General features: G+C 41.3%; 1 protein-coding gene and 1 long non-coding RNA gene across 2 annotated transcripts in view; one reads left to right on the forward strand and one right to left on the reverse strand.

Annotated features, from left to right (window-relative positions):
• dscamb (Down syndrome cell adhesion molecule b) overlaps nucleotides 1-21,884 on the forward strand; it is a gene marked incomplete at both ends in the record, with an annotated part of 264,878 nt that overhangs the window by 106,625 nt on the left and 136,369 nt on the right. The gene's annotated exons all lie outside the window — the stretch shown is intronic.
• Nucleotides 7,486-8,495, reverse strand: LOC308289769. The gene is made up of 3 exons (XR_013962259.1): nucleotides 8,358-8,495; nucleotides 8,118-8,244; nucleotides 7,486-7,549 (listed from the first exon to the last, which is right to left on the reverse strand). It is a non-coding gene; the product is annotated as an uncharacterized lncRNA (long non-coding RNA).

The following is a 21,884-nucleotide window of genomic DNA, read 5'->3' on the forward strand; positions in this document are numbered from 1 at the left end:
TATGTCACACTGAAGATGGCAGGGATGCCATTGTCTTGTTTGCTTCCTTCTAGGATTCTATCTGTTAAAAAAGCTTGCTAGATTGGTTATCTTTGGCTGTTTTAGAAATGGATTTTCCTTTTCACACATTTTGTCAAATTAGGACATTTGCCATGAAGTAGGAATGTCAGGGATAATGTGGTTAACATAAATATGTTAATGAAATTGTGATATTATCAAACACAGTAAATATGAAATAGTCTGACCAGAAGAAGGAATAAACCATGAACATTTTAACCCATTTAGGCCTAGAATTATTTAATGCTTTAACTATTGAAAAATAGCAAGCTCACAGCGCGGCACCGAGTGCCGCGTTGCGAGCTTGTCGATCTGCTATTTTTGAAAAGTTGTGAAAATTTGTGCAAATCTATGAATATATATGTATTTTTAGAGCGAACATTTGTAACTAACATTTTGCTTCTGGAGGTCTCTGGAACTAAATATTTTGCGATGGGGGTCCGTGGCCAAATACATATCATTTTTGGGGGGTCCTTGACATAAAGGTTTGAGCACCACTGACAAACATATGTTTTTCAAAAAACCTTAGAAGGATTTAGTAGACACTTATAGAATCGGGTCAAAATATTCAAAGACTTGCACAAAGTTTCACGTTTTTTTCAAAAATAGCAGATCTACAAGCTCGCAGTGCGGCACTGTGAGCTTGTATATCTGCTATTTTGTAATAGTTAAAGCATAAAATAATGGAGCAGGGGTATCAAAAGCAGAGGCATAGATCCCCCCCTTCCCAGCAACCATGAGAGGAACACACTTCCTGCAATCATTTAAAAAAAAAAGCAGCTTCCCCTGCCAGCAACGTTGGGTGATTACACATGCATTGTGAGCTTATGACCACACCACAGGCACAGTGTGCTGCGTGCACATCGCCATATCCAATAACATTATTGTAATAGATAATTACCCCTGGACCAGGGAAATTGTGACCGCAAATACAGATTAAAATTCAATTAAAAGCAAATGCATGTGCCGGGGCTGCATGCTTTGCTGAGTGGCTCCGTTTAAACCCAACAAACCATGCTCAGTGATTACATCTAATGTACAGTAATAAAAGCCAGCACGCACGCACACACACACACACACACACACACACACACACACACTCGTGTGCCTGATAGGAGGCCAAAATAACGTTAGCGTTTTATTATCGCCAGAGTTTAACGGCACGCGTGTGCCAGTGTTCCCCCCCTCCCATACCAACCTCTCTGTTAATAGCGCTCTGCAAACTGACCCTTCTTCTGGCATGAAGACAGATTGACAGAGAGAGGGAATGAGACGCAGATAGAGGCGTGGAAACTAGGGATGGGACGATACGCGATATTATCGTTTATCGTGATAAAAAACACTCACGATAATCGTATCGTGGAGATTTAATTTATTGTGATATCGTCCTCCGTCATGCACTGGGATCAATTCAGCTTTTATTTGCCGAGCTGCATATCCGGTACCACTAAAACCCTCTATAATTGGTAAAAGGTACGTATAATAGTAGTACTTATAATTTATAGTCTTTTTTTCACTCTCTATCAAATGTCAAAAAATAGCCGATCTACAAGCTCACAACGCATCGCATTGCGAGCTTGTAGATCGGCTATTTTTTGGCAAATGTTCCGCGGCAGAATAATGGATTTTGATTATCGCGATAATATCGTAAATTTCTTTTGTCACAATAATCGTGATATGAAATTTTCATATCGTCCCATCCCTAGTGGAAACACACACAGACATGTGGAAAGTGCAGGGACAGCAGAGAGAGAGAGAGAGAGAGAGAGAGAGAGAGAGAGAGAGAGAGAGAGAGAGAGCTATGTGCAGCGAGGCAGAGCAGAGCAGCAGCAGCATGGTGTCTGCATCTGCTCCTCTGTGCAGTTTAAAGGTCTCTCTATAAAAACAGCCATGCTGAGCCATGAATCAGGGCTTCTGGGCCAGCCAGGCCCACATTTGACAATTAACACTTTTACTACAGTATATCAGTGAGAGCTGGGGAAGTGGCATTTGGTCAAAACACATCTACCAATAGGCTAGGGTATTGATTGGGAGATTGGGATAAAACGACAACAGTGCTTTATTTTTTGTATTGTATTTTCTTTTAGATATATCTGAGAGGGATTCAGTGTACCAGCAGGCAGCTTGTGTGTGTGTGTGTGTGTGTGTGTGTGTGTGTGTGTGTGTGTGTGTGTGTGTGTGTGTGTGTGTGTGTGTGTGTGTGTGCGCGTGTGTGTGCGTGATGATTTATGTCTCTAATCAAAAATCCAAATAAAGACATTACAATGTGTGTGTGTGTGTGAGAGTGTGAGTGTGAGTGTGTGTGTGTGTGTGTGTGTGTGTGTGTGTGCGTGAGTGCGTGCGTGCGTGTGTGGGTGTGGACATAGACAGTTCTATTGTAGGGAATGGACGTCTCCCCTTAGTTAGGTATTGGCCATCGTTCAGGTTCCCCAAGAACATTGAAAAAGCAACTTAAACCAATATTTGCGATGTGTTTTTTGTATTCTATAAATGTTCAAAACGATATACAATGTAGAATGATAGTCCCCTGATAACCCTGCAAACGTTTATTTGTGCGTTCATGCGTGCGCATGTGCGCACGTTTAGTAGCCTACCTGCGATATTCCAGGCTTGACCTGGAGCAGTCAGTGCATCTTTATTGGCATTTTATAGGTTGTCATTGGCGATTAACCCCAGTTTAATCGAGGGCCGTTTACATGGCCCACTAATTGTTTGTGTGATTAGCCAGCCTCTCACCGGGCTGGTCGTTAGCAGCAGCTGGTGGGTAGGGAAATCAGCCTGGCAATCTTCTCCAACATACTGTACAGTACGCTGTAAAATCACTTACAGTCTCTATCCTTAGTAAAACAGGCCCGAGTTGGCACTTTACTTTGTGGGCTCTTTTTTCCCTCTACACCAGCTGCTACTCGTGACTTGTAAATAGACTAAAGCCCCCATGCTGCCCCCCCTTTTTTATTATTATTAATACCTTTAATTGATGTTATGCTTTTTCTGCTTTTGAATTTGCTGTTATCCTAGGTAAAGTACTATGTTCTATCCATCTGTCTTTCAATGTTGTATGAGATACTTAATGTGGTTCCTGTGTAAAAAAGCTGCAAGGCTTTCTAGGACCTCCTTTTAGTTGACCTTGTACCAGAAATTTGTGCCGTCATGAAACTGTACTTTTCTCTATTGCAAACTGCCAATAATCAATCAATCAATCAATCAATCAAAACCAAATCTCTCTGCTGATAATAGACGATGTACAAGCTCACAACGCGTTGCAACATTGCATTGTGTTTGTACATCTGCTTTTTGAAATTTGTCCTCTGCATTTTACCCATTCTATAACTACTATTAGTGATCAGACATTGGTGTAGTGATCAAAGTGGTTTTAAATACCATGGCCCTTACAGATTGAAAGAAATACAGAAAACCCTGAATTGAGAAACTCATTCCAATCATAAAGAATTGTATTATAATTATTTGAGTAGTAGTTTGAATGCTGAATATGGGACTACTGTTGATACTTTTGTATGTATGATCAAGTCACAAGTGGGCGTTGATTTATGAAAAAAACACCAACATAAAATATGGAAATATGAGTTTTGTGCCCTGATAGCGACACATTCAGCGTGTATCAGCCCTCATTTGTACTGTTCTTCTCCCAATCAACTCTTCTTGTCAATATTTACCATGGTGCGTCTGCACCGCGCATGAACCACGCTCCCTTGTTTCCTCCGCCGCTTCTCACCATCAACTTAATTAGTCACATCTCTCCCTTTAATTACATCAAGTGGAAGGAAGTCACAATCTGAAGTAGATCAAATTAAGCCCTATGCAAATCCTGCAAGTCCTCACTCCCCCCCCCCCCCCCTCCTCCCAATCTCTGTGGCAACAATCATGCCATCTCCCCCTCATTTCTTTTGGGAGTCACATTTGTGTGTGTATGGGGGGGGTCTTAACACTGGAAATCACCCCCATTAGGGCGGCTAAGGTTCTGGGCTGCCCACTTTCCCCAGTGAGAAGCTGTCTAATCTCCTGTGCATGTGTGTGTGAAGGGCAACATAATTAGTCAAATTTAATTCTGTCTGCATGTGTCGTGTGTAAAAGACGGCTGTCACCCACATTCATAACTGGTAGTGTGCTGGTGTGTAGCTTAGACAACTGTGATCAGGATCTTGCATTGCATTTTGATTCTGATTGATATTTGGATTTTGACATGATTTATGTCTCTAATCAAAAATCCAAATAAAGACATTACAGTGTGTGTGTGTGTGTGTGTGTGTGTGTGTGTGTGTGTGTGTGTGTGTGTGTGTGTGTGTGTGTGTGTGTGTGTGTGTGTGTGCGCGCGCGCGCGTGTGTGCGGGCGTGCGGGCGTGTGCGTGTGTGCAGATACAGTAGAGTATATGTTCACAAGGAAGAGCAGAGAAATCAGAGCTTAGCAAGTGAATGTTGTACTGTGTACATTACACTTCAGTCAGTGTGGTACAGCACATATACAGTACTGTATATCCACTGTACATGTGGTATCAGTTCGAGGGCTTTGGGACTTGCATATACTGTAGGGCTTCATTTGACCAGTGGTCGACAGTAACTAAGTACATTTACTTGAGTACTGTAAATCTTTTTGTGTATCTTACTTATGTGTTTGCATTTTTGCACAAGTACAGTACAGTATAACTTTCACTCCATTACATTTCAAACTACTTTTGACTCCACTTACATTACATTTCATTATGAACATTATGATTAACCACTTACTATAAGCCCTAGTTCAAATCTAACATATAATTTTCGGAATGTCTGAGTGAGTGTCTGTCTGTCTGAGTGTCTGAGTGTCTGAGTGTCTGAGTGTCTGTCACAGCGTTTCTCCTCAATGGCTGGAGCAATTGATCTGAAATCGCATCACCATAAGCATATGAACACACCTGACATAACTGTGAAGCCTGTTTGTCACTTTCACAAATCATATGCTGTATATTAGCATTTTTATGGTGTATCTACTATCTATTCTGCATCTAGCATGAGGCTTATCTATTCTGCATCTAGCATGAGGCAACATCCCACACGGAAGAAAAATATATGAACATATATGTTTTTAATATATGCATGCATATATGTCAAACATATATGCCACATATAAAAAAATGGCCGCCTATATGTCATATATGTCATATATGTGTGACACATAAACATATATGTACATATATGTATATATGCACACATGTTTATATATGGTCGCAAGATATATGCACATAGCCTACCAGTCAAAGGTTTGGACAGCTTCTATTCAATGTGTGTTTGAGAAGCTGTGTCCAAACCTTTGACTGGTATGTACACATATATATGTAGAATATATGCACATATATGCACAACATATATGTACATATATGTGTTAAATGATACACATACCATACTCTCTATATATACCTACAGGAATACAAAATAAAACACACAATCTTGAAGTCATTATTAGCATTTATTCACATACAAGCAGAACTCAACTGACACTGATACTGTATGTTCCATTTGAAAACTGAACTGACGACATATCGACTGCTGTAGCCTGGCACATTAATGGCCACACATTGTGTGTGTGTGTGTGTGTGTGTGTGTGTGTGTGTGTGTGTGTGTGTGTGTGTGTGTGTGTGTGTGTGTGTGTGTGTGTGTGTAGGGAGTAAATAATTAACATACAGGCACATACTTACAGAGAATGCAAAATGTCCATTGGTCAGTGCAAAAAAGTATAAGTGACATGGGCTGGACTCCCAGCAAAGCCGCACAGGAACAGTCAGTAACAATTATTCCAGTTAAGTTATAGTTGTCCAAACGACCGCTGTGTCTCTCATTGTATAACATTCACAAAGGACTTTCCCAGTCTCTCACATCTCCGTCCTGGGAATCTATCGGATCCTCTGTCTATCCAAGGAAGGTGGAGGGGGTGGGAGGATATCCAGCGTCCTAGCCATTTGCATCCTGGCCAATTAATCCTCCACCCCCTACAAGGAGAACCCAACAACGGAGCCCGCCTTCCTCACCAGTCTGTTGAGTTGAAGGTGTCACTCGCTCAGTTGTTCCTCCCCAGCACGTTATTCCACATTAATAAAAAAAAAACTGTTTGGTGGCAAAACGATCGCAGTCTTCTCAGGAAGAACAGCCTGCTCTTCCCCTTGCTGTGAATCACCTCAGCGTTGTCCAACCAGTCTTGATGTTTCCACCGATACTGCCTTCCATCCAGCTCCGGTGCTATACCGTAAGATTGGAGACAGAGAAGACGAAATTAGCTATAATAGCACATTAAACATGTTTTCCCCTAGCCCTAGAACCTCTGCTGCATACTGTTATGCACCGCGGGATGGAAAATCATACTCTGGGAGCATGGAACTACCTTTACTTTTTGGATAGAACCTCTACCTCGGCGTGGAGGCATTCTACAGCAGCCCAGGGATATCCGCTTAGGACCTCATCTCGAGGAGCACAACGGTATGCAGCGGAGAGTGAGGTTCTATATGGGGCTAGTTTTCTCCATGTTCGGTCCTTTGCTCAGTCAGTGGGGGATGTTACAATATTACATTAAAAAGTATTTGACTAGACTAGGAGAGACTCACCACTGCAACATCATGTTGAAGCTGGGCAGCATTTCTTTACTAACTACTGCACAATGTGTCAGACACATTATTTCCCACATATAACCAATGCAATGGTGACATCATACTGTATATCTGAAAACGTGTAAGTGTAAGATAAACTTACTTTGAATCTTTTCCACTTTGGTGGGGTCCAGCATATGTTTGCCCTCGAGCTCTGGAACAACACCATGCCTCCCTGTGACAACTGCATCCTTCCAGTTCTTCAGTCGTGAAGAATTTGTCAAACAGCTGGTGGAACAGGCGACTGCAGTCCTTCTTAGCACTGTGGTGAATGGCTACCTGTTCCAACGAGAACACAGAGTCCACAGCCAGTGAACAAAGATTCCATGATTAACACATTTCACAAAGTTTCTGCTCTTCAAGTGGACCATGGAAACAGACCATTGTGTGATCTAATTAGGCCTGGTTTACACTGGCAGCCAAACCCAGCCTGAATCAGATCTGTGTCACATCCAGGTTGGAATCTGATTGGTTCCATGTGACCATTTAAGCCAATCGGATTCCAATCTGAATGTGACTCAGATCTGATTTAGGCTGGATTTGACTGCCAGTGTAAAGCAGGCCTAAAGGAAACTTAACTTTCTAGCTCTAACAGATCACAAAGCGTAGTATGGGATATAGTTAAGATAGTTAATCTTCTCACTGTAGTGTGAAATGTATATTGAACATGTTCGTCTACCTCCCAAATTTTTACCTGGACTATAATCGTACCATCAAAAATGTAAAATCCATTATACACATACCTGGATATAGCTCTTGCACCTCAATGGCCAACACCTAAACTTTTCACATTGGATCTGCCATCTCCATGTCCCCAACCATCTCAACAAGTCCCTGTAGAGCTTGCAGGTGTTCAATGCCTGGAATGAAGAGGAAAAAATATTATGACAATCCCAACATATTCAAAGGTTGAGTACAAATAAGTGTTAAATAGCGCTATATTCTGATAACAGTCATTGCTATGCCATTGCTATGGAATATTTATTTTCTCAGTAGCAGGGATTGTCATGTTCAACGGCAATCTCTCCAGTAAACAGAAAATGTAAAGTTTCAAGTGAGACAAAGAAATGAGCTGACAGAATTGACAACTGCAACACTATGCTTCATTTTTTGTGAATGGTGGGTGACCCAGCCAGGGTAGGGGATATTTATAACAACACACCCGGGGGTCTAGAGTAACTTAAAGAGATATTCCAATTTCAAAATTACTTTTTGTCATTTTAGCATCTAATCAGGCTTTTGGGAACACCCAGGACAGTTTTTGAATTTCTTCATTCAGTATTTAGATTTAGAAGCAGACACATATCAGTCGCTGATTACAGATGAGCATGGTCATCGCATAATTTCAGAAAAGTATAGTTTTAAGGGTGAATATTAGGGACAGTACAGTGAGACATCTTAAAAACTTTAATTGAACTGTAACCTTACCTAGATAAACTTCAAAAGGTGGTCAATGGCTTGTCGGGCTGAGAGCTTTCCTGGTCTCGTTGCGGCCTTGAGGTGAGGGTGGCATGTGGTGGATAAGGCAAGATGGAGGACATCTCACTGTCCCATCCTGAAAATACAAGGGTGGGGGGGAAACAAAGACATTTTACTAAAATCTGTTTACATTTTGGTTTCAAAACCATCCCCTCTTCCATTAGTATTATTCCTTTAATTCCAGCGTACCATTTTCCAGTTCTTCTGTTGTGGATTCAGCATTATGAAGCAGATCTACATGGTCGCCTGTCTGGGCGAGTCCACAGCTTTGTTCAAGGACTTACTGCATGTAGTGAGTAAGTAGGCCACTTCTGCAGCGATGTCATCACCAAACATCAGACTGAAATCCTGTATCTGCAGACAGGATGGAATACAGACAACATGGCATACATTTTAATGGGTTCACCCTATGACCAGGGATGTGATCTGTTTAAAGTCATTTTTCATTTCAGTTTGACTTTAAGGCAAGACAGTTAAAGAGCGACATACCATTCCTGCAATGTCAAGAAATCTTGTAAAGGTGGTGAATATTTCAGAGGACTTCACTGGGTCATGAACCATTGTTTGGCAATGGGTGAAGGTCTGTTTCATCTTCTCCTTGACCATCATCAGTGCGATGCCCTCAAGACACTGGGTTTCTGTCGTTAGCTGAAGAAACCCACTCCCATCTACTGGATTGTAATACTGCTCCTAAAAAACAAGAACGTGTTTTATTTTTTCTCCTTAAAAAACTAAACACATGCCCTTGTCTGGAGAATTGCTAAAATCAAGGTCAACAGGTCTGATATCTGTGACGATCAACTTGTTGGGGTTAGGAGAAAGGTATGTACTTGTAGGGGTTAGGAGAAAGGTATGTTGGGACTTGGGACTAGTTCTGACCAATGGGCCATGGCTTGGAGCAGTGGTTCCCAAACTATTAGCTCAAGAGAAATTATGCCCAGGACCCAAGCTAGTGAAAACAGCAGATCTACAAGCTCACAATGCGGTGCGACGCATTGTGAGCTTGTAGATCTGCTGTTTTCACTAGTTTAGGCCATTTTCACTAACTACTTTTTTATACAAATATAAGGAACGTTAAAAAATGTGTCTGCGACCCACATATGGATCCCGACCCACTGCTTGGGAACAAGTGGCCTAGTGGGCACCCACGCGATTTGCTACAATGTGATGTTGGGTTTAGTTTCTCAAAAACGTTAAGACAGTTTTTACCCCTTACACCAGAGGGCCACTTGTCTTTTTACTGGACCCCCTTGCGATGCCCACCACAGTAGCAAAAATGCACTATAGGCCTATGCACATTAAAACATTATTTAACATGTGAAATAACTATAATCAAAATCACATACCTGTCAGTGGCTGAGTGTTTCTTCTCTTGTCCCTCTGAGGCTTCGTTTTGAAGTGTTTTCACTCTCCATGCAAGAAACCCACTCCCATCTACTGGATTGTAATACTGCTCCTAAAAAACAAGAACGTGTTTTATTTTTTCTCCTTAAAAAACTAAACACGTGCCCTTGTCTGGAGAATTGCTAAAATCAAGGTCAACAGGTCTGACATCTGTGGCGATCAACTTGTTGGGGTCAGCATATGGAAAATTTGTTGAAATTTAGTTGAAATCTCACTCTTGTCTTTTCGGGCAATTCCAGGAGTGAGGAGTAAGGAAGTTAGACTTGTAATATGTACTTACATAGCCCAAAGTGCCCTAGGGATGGGCCAGGTATGGAAACAAGGCAGTGATTTGCGTAGTCCTCTTTAACACGCCTTGAAGGACTCTTCCTACAGTGTGCACACACACACACACACACACACACACACACACACACACACACACACACACACACACACACACACACACACACACACACACACACACACACACACACACACACGTTATCAATTAATTAAACCAATTTGATTCCAGAAATTAAATGATCTGACAAATGATGATGGATCAAGCACATGCCTCCTTTGAGTGTCAGATGTGTGTCATTTTGTCTGGCTGGTGTCAGTGGTGTTAACATCAGCTCCACTATAAGATCTAACATCAAAAGTAAACAACACTAAATACAAACTGGTCAAACATTGGCCAAATTGTCAGCTGATATAAGAAAGAGGCAACCAATGTGAAAATAGCAGATCTACAAGCTCACTGCAGTCCAAGTACTTGGTGGGTGGAGGGTCCCCAGTTAAAATGTGAATATTTTGGGAGGTCCCCATGCAGTTCAAATGTGATTATTTTGGGGGCTAACAGTCAACAACAGATTAAAATGTCAAGGTCTCCCCTTAACTCTAACCTGTTAGGGGTTGTTTGGTTCCATTTGTACACTCTCTGCTACCATTGAACAACTAGCAAATTGACATTAGCTAGCTAGCTACAAACAACACATGCTGCTAACATGGAACAATTGCTAACTAATGTTAGCTTATAGCCACACATACTACAGTACACAGCAAAGCACCTATGATAACACAAAACAAAAAAACTGCCACTTCTATCAAAAGGGCATAGTATAAGCTATTCAACACAGTTGGAACATTCAGTTCCTTTAGGATGTACTGTAATAACTTTAGCATCAGTTAGCATTAGCTTTGTATTTGTCTACTGGTTAGCATGGGCCCTTCAGGAAACACCACAGACAAAACACCACAGACAACATTCTTAACATACATTATCCAGTGGTTAAGTATTGTTTAAATTTCACCTACCAAAAGGAGATATAAATTTAGTCCATGAGAGAGCCTTCTGCCTGCATTCACACTCACTGGCAGTGAGTCACTGAAAGCAATTCAAACAAACCGGTTCAATCCAGTTTCACTCTGCAGGCACATCAAAGCACTGTGTGATGTCACTGGTCTAACCAAGTTTGGGAACTTAACCCTGTAACTGCTGATGCAACAATGCATTGTTTCTCATGTGATGAACAACACTTATGCAAAGATTATATTAGATAATAAATTGATTGATAATGATAATAACAATAATTATTACAACTAATATAATTATAATACATACTATAAATAATTTTAATAATATAATTAATAGCCTATAATTATATTAATAAATCCGGATGTTATTTTACATAGGAATGTTATATTAGTTTTATATTAAAAAACACACAGCATCAATTATATATTTTTTCAGATAAAATACACTTATTCTGACTTGATTTTTGACATTGAGTCCGATGTAGTTGGTCCCGTCGCGTGAAAATGCTGGCTGTCCGTCACGTCACACTTTTCCCCAACTCATATCTCTGCCATCGTTGCCCCATGCCAAACTTTGTACACACAGTCCTTGCCTGGCAAACCACAACCTCCACCCCTCCCAGGACCCCCAGAGCTCCAGGGACCCCCTGTTCCAGCTGCCAAAAAGTGCAAAAATGACCAAATGACCACCCCAACAGGGCTGCTCATGGGGAATTCCCGGGGGGCCACCGACTCCGGCTGCTCAGATCCAAAAGTGATTGCACCCCCTAGTGGAGCACCCCCTCCACTGCAGCACGCTAAAAAGGCCATAACTCGCCCCCCCCCAGCAACCGGGGTGACCTGCATTAAGTAGAAAATGATAAATTGTGTTATATAAAACTTATATGCACATTATTTTGCAAATAAAAGTGAGATGTAGGCATTATGTATGGCATATATGCAAAAAGTCAGACATATATGAGCTATTTATGAGGCATTATATATGACATATATGCATAAGGTCAGACATATATGAGCTATATATGAGACATTATGTATGACATATATGCAAATATATGACCATGACTATGGCATATATGTTGATATATATAAGCCATATATGACACATATATGTTCCTATATATCCACATATATGAACATATATTACCATGAATATGGCATATATGCAACATATATGTTTCATATATGTCACATATAATATCATATATGTGCATATATTTCCTTTCCGTGTGGGATGTTTAGCTGTGTGTGTGTGTGTGTGTGTGTGTGTGTGTGTGTGTGTGTGTGTGTGTGTGTGTGTGTGTGTGTGTGTGTGTGTGTGTGTGTGTGTGTGTGTGTGTGCGCGCACACGTGGGTGGGGGGGTTGTCTGGCCCCGTTATAGATGTTGTCCAAAAATCATGCAGATCGGTACACAGTATCTCTGTAGCCATTAAACGAAACGGGTATTTCTTACATTGATGCTCCTACATATTATCATGTAAGCACCAGTTAAAGTTACTTTCCATCCCTCATATACTGTGTGCACAGTGCACACCCCATAACCCACACACTGCACATCATTTCAGAGCTCATATCTTTGAACGGGTAAGGGCTAGTATAGCAAATAGAACAAGCTATTTTAAACTTCTGGAAAATCTTTTTGTACATTTGAGTACTTTTGAATACTTGAGTATTCTTTTTCAACCAAGCACTCCGGTAGGCTACTGTAAATCAAATATACATTTGAGTAATATTCGGGCATGAGTAGCCTATCTATCCTTTGAGTTTGTCTACCACTGAATTTATGATGTGTGCCCAGATTGAGAACACGCCCTACTGACATCTTCAAATCTTTCCATTTACGATTACTTGAATTAGAATTAAATAATGTGGTATTGGAAGACATTCTTGTTATTATTTATCATCATTGCCATTTCACAGTCTAAAAAAGTGGCTTATGTACTCAACATGAGTCAGGTTTCAAAAAACAACACTGCACAAACCACTGCTTTTAAAGTGACAAATACGGTAACAACATTGAGGCACTGAACCGCAAACACATCTTTATCAAATTGTCAGAGGTTTTGGACACATTTGACCATGTCCGCCTCGTAGATAGACACTGCAATATTGGCTGTGACATGGTTTTCAAATGACTCAACCCAATGTGTCCAGTTTGCTGCAGGGGTCATCCTCTTCCTTCCTCCCTGTATCAAAAGCTGTGTCCCAAGGTTGCACGCTTTTGGACCACTGCTGCTCCATACATGTAATTCTTTGCTAGAACTAATTTATGGAGATGACACAGTTATACAGCCTATTACTTCTTCCAAATTCAACATCATCAGTAGAGTAGTACGAGCCCTTGCATTCCTGCAGTCTGCTTTTGATGTTCATTCCATTAAACTCAACTTAAGTTGTTGTAAAAATGCAGACAAATGTTATTGTCAATTGGCAAGAGGTCTAATCTTCCTTTGAAGAAGGAAGAAGGGGTTGAAATGAAACATAGTTCTGATCATAAATTGTCATTCAAACCAAGCTGAAACTTAGTTTATGTTTCAGGAATAAATCCTTATCCTGCTGCCAAGTGTCCATCTCTGTATGTCCTCAGACATTTATTGGATGACTTTTATAATAAAATAAATGGCTCTTTGTGCTGGTTCCTCCTTATCTGCGTACATAAATGTGCAGAAACCAAAATCAATATGGCCAATACTCTTACGGTATCTTACAGATGTTGGTCCCCAGAGTCAGAATTACAGAAAAATAAATAAATAAAATAAGGTGCCCCTTCTTCCTGGAATAATGTACAGAAGGACCTGAAATTGTCAGATATGATCACTATGAGGGGAATTTGAGGGTTAACTAGGTACCTTTGAGAGGTAACTTTGAGTTTTGGACATACAAGGTTTCCACCCGACCACAGCGATATGATATAATGATGTGAAAAACTTGACTGTTTGTTCACTGACAAAGAGCCAGGCAGATTCACATCATGTCCTTGTCCAAGTAGCACGCCCTTAAAGGGCACAACCCACTGAAACTCCCGACGGAGACCTAAATCTGTCGCCGAACTTTTTACCTTGTGATTGTGAAGCGGTGGCAGCTAGGAGCCACCAAAGGAACCGTGACCTTTGTTGTATGTACACAGTCTGAGAGAGAGGAGCCTTTAATTAATACTCCTTGGTGAATGAGAGCCGCGACCTTGTGCCGTGTGGATTTCTCCCACCGGTTCAATCCAACCGCCGTCATTAAAATTCCAGCCAAGGTCTTCTTTCTTTCTTTTTTGACACATGAGCCAACCCCCTGCCTGCTTCCCTCCTTCCCCTTCCTCCGTCCTCTCTCCACACACATCAGAAATGCATCAAGCGAGCAGAGCTGGGGATTGCAGAGAGCACACAGTGTCTTGCCTGACAGTGTTGAGGGCTTCAAAGTGAAATACGGAAAGGGCAGTAGCTATGAATATCATAGTTGACCATAACCAAGGAAGTGGATTGAAGTCCTTCTTCCCTCAAAAAGAAATGAAAGTATATTGAACAGAGATGTTTTTGTTTCTTCCCTTGAGGATTCAAGCTTATGTTGAATTATGTTATGTTTTATTTTTTATTATTTTAATGAACACACATTTAATAATGGTGAGAATTCCGACAAGCCTCTGTGTCTTGTTATCTCAGTCTGCACCATGTGACACAATATGACATTGTCTCTGTCGAGTGTAAACCTCACATGTCCAAAACTGTTACTGTTTACAGGATTCAAATTCAAAAGTAGCAAAAGCTGCAGATCTACATTCTACAAGCTCAAAATGCATCGCTCCATACCACGTTTTGAGCTTGTAGATCTGCTACTTTTGATACTTTTGTGTGACGATGTAGCATGAACAAGTAGGGCGTTAATTTACAAAAAAAAAGAAGAAAATAAAAAACGTAATCATGTAGATAAGAGGTTTCTGCCCAACGACAACGACATGCTTTCTCGTTGCAACCGAGAATCGTTAAAGACGGTCAAAGTGCTGAGTGTGCATGGCGATGTCACCAGTGACACCACCACAACCCCTATATGCTAATTGATCTGGATTTGGGATGTCGTTGCTTCCGTGTGCACTCAGGGGTGTCGCACCAAATTCTGGGCCCTGAGTACAAGGATTCACTGGGGGGCCCCTGTGCTTTAACTATTGAAAAATAGCAGATATACAAGCTCACAGCGCGGCACCGAGTGCCGCGCTGCGAGCTTGTAGATCTGCTATTTTTGAAAAATCATGAAAATCTTTGAAAACCTATGTTTTTTTTTATGTTGTGAGCTCAAACCTTTTCATGTGAAAGGACCCCCAAAATGGTATGTATTTGGCCACGGAACCCCATCTCAAAATATTGAGTTCCAGGGACCCCCCCAGAAGCAAAATTTGAGTTACAAATGTTCGCTTAAAAAATACATCTATTCAAAGATTTTCACACATTTTCACGACTTTTTCAAAAATAGCAGATCTACAAGCTTCTTGTATATCTGCTATTTTTCAATGGCTAAAGTATAAAATAATTAAGGCCCCTCCACCACCTTGGGCCCTAGTAACTCAGTCCCACTTTCCTACCCCTTGTGACGCCCCTGTGTGCACTACATACAAAATAGTCTGTCATGTCCGGGATGCATCTACAGTCTGTACAGGATGCATTTGTCTTGTATGGTACAGTATGGGATTCAGGCCTGTGTACTGTACTGTACTGTACTGTACACACACGCACCATGCATCATGTAGTGGGAGATGTCTCATTTATAGTGTCTGTGGGTGTAGTCTGCTTGTTGACAGGAGCACCTCTCTAATCCAATCCCACAGAACAGCTGGCCATTGTTCACCGCTGGCTCAGATGATCCCATCCAGCAGTAAATAATGCATTATAAGGCCAGATGTACAACACACACTAGGGGGTCATGGTGTGTATCTGAGTGTAAAACTAATAATAACCCATGCAAGGATGTATAGGACTTTACACACCCAGTGTCTTCATTTAAAGCGGGGCTTTAACTTCTTTTTTAAACATGAATAAAATGTAATGTTGTCCAAACTGTAGAGCAGTGGTTCTCAACCTTTTCGGCCCGCAACCCCCAAATAATCATATTTTAACACGTGTAGAACACGGTTCTGTTGTGAAAATAGCAGATCTACATGCTCACAGCGAGGCGTTGTGAGCATGTAGATCTGATGTTTTCACAATTTCAGCCACTAATATTTGACAATTTGGCCAATGTTTAATTTGTCATTTTAGAGGTATTAAAAAGTCCTTATATTGTCACTTTAGAAATGAGCAGATACCCTTAAACTTTATGTTGGTTTGTATACTGTTGAGTGAGAAAACAATGTTGCACATTAAGTTAATCATCTGGGGACCCCCCAAAATAATCTGGGGATCCCCTGGGGGTCCCGATCCACAGGTTGGGAACCACTGCTGTAGAGTATGTTAATACAATATAACTTATACAACTGGAGTGGTTGTATTTTGTCTCCCGGCTCTTCTATTGAGACCTTTAGATTGTGTCAAAGGTTATATTATGTCTTACCCTGACAGGATCTGACATGCATTTCGGTCAAGATTCAATTTATCCCCAGAGTAAGCAGTCTGGCTCTATTGGCTCAATGGTAAAAATGTCAGCACATGCACAGGAAACCGGGTTCAAAGCCAGAAGTAGAAGAGGAAAGTTACATAGTGCAGCTTTAAATGTGCACACCAGATTTCCTGTGTAGTTGAGAGTAAATCCACCCGAACAGCACTGGTTGCCCTCCTTACATTATCATAGATAATACTATAAAGAGTATAAATGACCTGATGACAGGAACATAAATAATACAGTATATGAATTCAACTCTGAAAGAAAATGTATCACTATATCCAAGGTTATTTATCATAGACTGTAGTTCACAGTCGAATGAAATAAAAACACTGTAAGACCCCTAGATCAAGCTACATCACGGTTTTCTGTAGAATTATTATTTTGCAGTTGACATCGTGTTGCATCCGAAGACACTAAATAGTCCCCATTAGAGATTAAGGCTGGCTAATTTGTGTCACAATTTGACAATAATGGTGAAAGACTGCATCTGCTTGCACCCACGCTTAGGAGGAGAGCGAGAGAGAGAGAGAGAGAGAGAGAGAGAGAGAGAGAGAGAGAAGAAAGGATGAATGGAGGGATGGAAAGGAAGGGGGATAGAGGGGTAGAGATTTCCTCACAGCTAAAGTGATGTGCTAGCCTGGGGCCAGCCTATATACAATGCAGCTAACTAGTAACTGTTTTAACCATATGTTTTAACATGTGTGGGGATGAAGTCTAGCTCCAGCTAGGCTAGTGATGTGCAGCTGTTTAGTGGGGCTGGGTTATTTCCCAAAGTCTGCCCTTTCCAAGACAGACCAAGAGGGGAGGTGGGGGAAAAAAAGGAAGAAACAGAAGGACAGTGACAAGAAGAGAGATGTGCAGGGATGGAAGAGAGAGAAAATGAGGGTGAGAAATTCAAGATGGAGACAGAGGAACGAGACCCGGAGAGCAGAGACACAGAGGACTGATTGCATTGATTAAGCATTCTCTGACACTCTTATCCAGAGCGACTTGTAATGAATACGGGAGCAGAATGCATCCTTGACGGTCCATTCTTACTCTCTCAGAGTTAGACTCAGGACTATACTGTGCAGCCATGACCTACTACTGCATATGTACTGTATGATAGTCCCTTCTAGATTTATATGAGACAATATGACTGCAAATCATAGCTTCAAGCAGCCTTTAAAAAGAATGTTGAGGCTCACACATTCGAACATTCCTTTGAGACGTAGTGACCTTTTGTTTGACAGGAATGATAATAATCTCTGGTTTTGTCCGCATTGCCAGAACAGGAAGTAACTAGATGCGCTGCACATTGTTCTCAGCATGTTGATTTAACTCTCACATCACATACGTACAGTACAGTACAGTACACGCATACATACATACATACATACATACATATGGATACAGTGTGTACATGTATCAGCAGGTATTTATGATTGGAAATCAAAAGTGTCTTTGATTGTGATCAAAGTAAACATCCTGGCATCTTCTGCCAGTTGTGAACGTAATGGAGCAGAAAGCAGTGCCAGCTCGGAGCCCAGGCCAGCTGTACTGTAGATAAGGAGCAGATGCTGTCACAAAACATGAGCAGTCTGGCTGGCTGGCTGGCTGGCTGGCTGGCTGGCTGCTGTAATAATAAGACTGTCTTCTGACTGTGTGTTCCCCTTAGACTGAACTAATATAGTTTTTGCTGGGTAATGATACCGAGACGCGAGCCCACATTCCCCCGTAATTGATCCTGCTGGCTACTGCCGCGCACTAACGAGCTAAACGAGGAGGAAAACCCTCCTAGCGATGAGACGGAAAGAGAGGGAGAGAAAGAAGAGAGAGAGAAGAGAGAGGGTGACAGAGGGAGAGACACTGTAGGCCAAGAGAAGGAAATAGAGAGATTGGAAGAGGGAGAGAGAGAAAATCAGAGAGAGATGGAGAGATAACGGCGGAGAGGTTGAGACACAGGCAAATAAATGCGTGTGAGTCAAACTAAGGTGAGCGGCGGGAGGTAATGGGAGGAGGGGACGATTTCGAATGCAAAGACAACCAGGGTTTTTGATCTGTTGCTATGAATGTGGCATGCTGTGGGGAGATCAAAGCAGTAGCCGTAAAATGGTTGAAGAGTGCAGTATATAGCTGCTTCAGTATTCACCCTCTCTCTCTCTCTGGAATAGAGAGAGAGAGAGAGAGAGAGAGAGAGTGTGAAGCCTACAGTATATTATGCTCTGTCGTACGATGGTGTTGCGCGCTCACAGCACGTCACGGCCGTGCCGCGCTTTCAGCTTGTACCTGTATGTCTTCTATTTTCAACACTCGACAGCGTCGTGCTACAAAGTATGAATTGGTAGAGAGAGAGAGAGACACACACACACACACACACACACACACACACACACACACACACACACACACACACACAGGGGCGTCACAAGGGGGGAAAAGTGGGACTGAATTACTAGGGCCCAAGGCGGAGGGGCCTTAATTATTTTATACTTAGCTATTGAAAAATATCAGATATACAAGCTCACAGCGCGGCACTGCGAGCTTGTAGATCTGCTATTTTTGAAAAGTTGTGAACTGGAACTAAATATTTTGAGATGGGGGTCCGTGGCCAAATACATAGCCTATCATTTTGGGGGTCCTTGACATGAAAAGGTTTGAGCACCACTGACATAGAAGGATTTGAAATTGATAGTAAAATATGTTATTGTTGTTTAACATGGTATAGATACCATTTTCAGTGTCAATGTCATGATGTTTTGAACAACTAACTAACGCAGGAGAATGACCACTGAGAGATGCCAATCAGGTCATTATGTACAGGACACAGGATAACAAAACGCCAAACATACTATCTGCCCTTACGACTGGTGCCTGTAATAGACCGTAAGCCACTGGGGTTGGTCGGTACCAACTGAGGGGATTAATGCTCATAGTGATTTTTGTCATGGTATACATGTCTAGAGTTAGAAAATATGTGATAGCCTTGCACCAGAGGTAGCTTTATGGGTGCTATCATGCATTTTATTTTATAACACTAGGCGAAAATTACTTGGGTCAATTTATGAAAACATACTATTTAACCCCCCTATATAAAAGGTTTTTCAACTAGTTATGTTACCTCTAGGCATGCTTAAGAACACACTAAAGATGTAGGAATGTATATGTCTTATAAAGCCATCATTTTCAAGATGGCGTCCAAGATGGCTGCCTGGAGCTTAAATAGCGTTAGGATACTGTTCAACCTATAGAAAGGTGGTATTGGTTATCTAACCCAAGGTTTTAGGGTTCAATGAATGTGGCTGAATCAGTGAAATTACCATCAGTTAATTATTTATTGCCAAATCGATTGTATTGCAATGATCCAATGATTGTACATCATTTTGTTAAAAATAACAAATTGTATTTCAGTTGTGTGAGGGAATCTGTGAACTTATGGTGATTCATATGGGTACCTGGGGGGCATAGGTGTAGATTACAGTTATATATTCAATTGCCATTCAGTCTTAGGCCTATGTGCTAAAGGTCAGGTTAAGGTCTCTCACATCTTATCACTCCTTATCCAGGTGTCCAAGCAGGCAGCAGCTATGGTCACTGGTTGACATGTAGAGTGTTCACCTCACAATTGACATGTTATACGGTCATTCCTCAGCTGCATTGCAATACTGTTGCAAAGTTCAGCGCTGGAAATGCATGTGTTTGCATAGGGCTGACAGGCAAGTTCAGTGGTAATAGTCTTGAGTGTATCAGCTGCACTCTGAAGTGGTTTGTATCAACTAGACCAAAGGCATTTGAACAGATACAGCAGCAGGTTACTTGGACACTGTGCATCCGACTGGCTGACTTTGGGTAGACAACTTAATTCTTCCTACTGTATACTTCCCATTCACCAGTTTGAACATGCAGGGAGACACCTTGTCAATAGGTTGTCACCTTTTCTCTCATGACACATGATGAAGTGCTTCTTCCGTGCTGGCCATGTGCAATATACTTGATATCTCACCCAGTGCCTGCTGAGATGCATGGTCTCCATGCCATAGAGGCTAAGCTAGAACTTGTCTGTCAGCACCATAATGGATTCTGGATCACTGTCTCTGCTCACCAGTCTGGGGAGCAGACTGAGAGAGCAGGAATGATGCTGTCATGACGCATGTGGGTGGAGTTGACTGACGCCTACCCAAAATATGCAGTAACAGTAGTAGGGAGTCTAAGCACTGGTGTGTCTTGGTTGTAAAATATCGGGGTGTACACACACAGAAAGATCACTGCCCTCATCTCTTCAATCCCATTATTGGTAAATGTCCCCAACAATGTGCATGGTAATATCCTTAAACCACATAAGATGTCATCCTGAAGAGCAAGAACAGAGCAGAAGCTGTTGAGCATGGTGGACACCTTTAGTGCTGGTGATAGATAGGCTACTGCATTTAGTCATGATGAGGCAGACATCACCAAGACTTCCTAAATTTCTATGGCCCTGATGCAGCCATCTCTGGAACCTCATCCTTACTGTGTGCCAGTCAGGAGGTTGAAGGCCAGGAGGATGTGGTGGGTGGACTTTCTGATCCTGATTATGAGTTGGAGAATACAGATGTAGTTGCAAAAGATACATATTGCCATGTTATTATATAATGTTACTATTATTATTATTATTACCCTTATTAATGCCAGTTCTGTGTCATGCCAATGACAGTTTTCACAAACACTTTATTAAGTGAAAGATGAATATTCATCAAGTTGTTTCTATTTGTTGTTCTCCCAGAGGTCAAATGTTACCTTGACTTGACCTTTAACGTGTTAGGTATGGATTCTACACATATGAAAACCAAGAAATTAGAGTACCCAGGTTTTCTATACTAGGACAAGTGGATCAAATAGTGGCCATTTTGGATATTTTCTTACACACTTGCACTATATTTTGTTTAATGAATTTCACAATACATTTCCTTAGAATATATGTATGTAAACATGGTTTAAGGAACTCTTTGTGTTACATCTTTCATGAAAACAAAAGTACATCTTGTGTAATGTAGTCACTACACTACAGTACAGTATGCTGTCACTGCCTGTAATAGATACCATTTCTAGAGATGCTACTTAACAACTTTTATGAAAAACATATAGTCTGAGCTTTATCCTTGCCATTTTTCAAAGACAGAGCATCAATATTAAGGGAGAATCATCGGTTTGAAGTAGAATGCTTAATTTGGATTTTGAAAACTGTGTTTTGGCATGTGATTATAGATGAAGTGATAACACACAGAAAGCTACCCCAGATGCAAGGCTCTCACATATGTCCTAGTCCTAGGGATGTATACCTTCCCAAAAGTCAATATGAGAATCATTCCCTCCCAGATGGTACCGATGACCCCAAATTTGGGGCCCTGGCGTATTATGTCATAATTAGTCACTATATGTCACTGCCTGTAATAAAGAACAATTCTAGATATGCT

The sequence above is a fragment of the Nannobrachium achirus genome, assembly GCF_963921795.1.
Source record: "Nannobrachium achirus genome assembly, chromosome: 8".
In the NCBI taxonomy this organism is placed as follows: Eukaryota; Metazoa; Chordata; class Actinopteri; order Myctophiformes; family Myctophidae; genus Nannobrachium; species Nannobrachium achirus.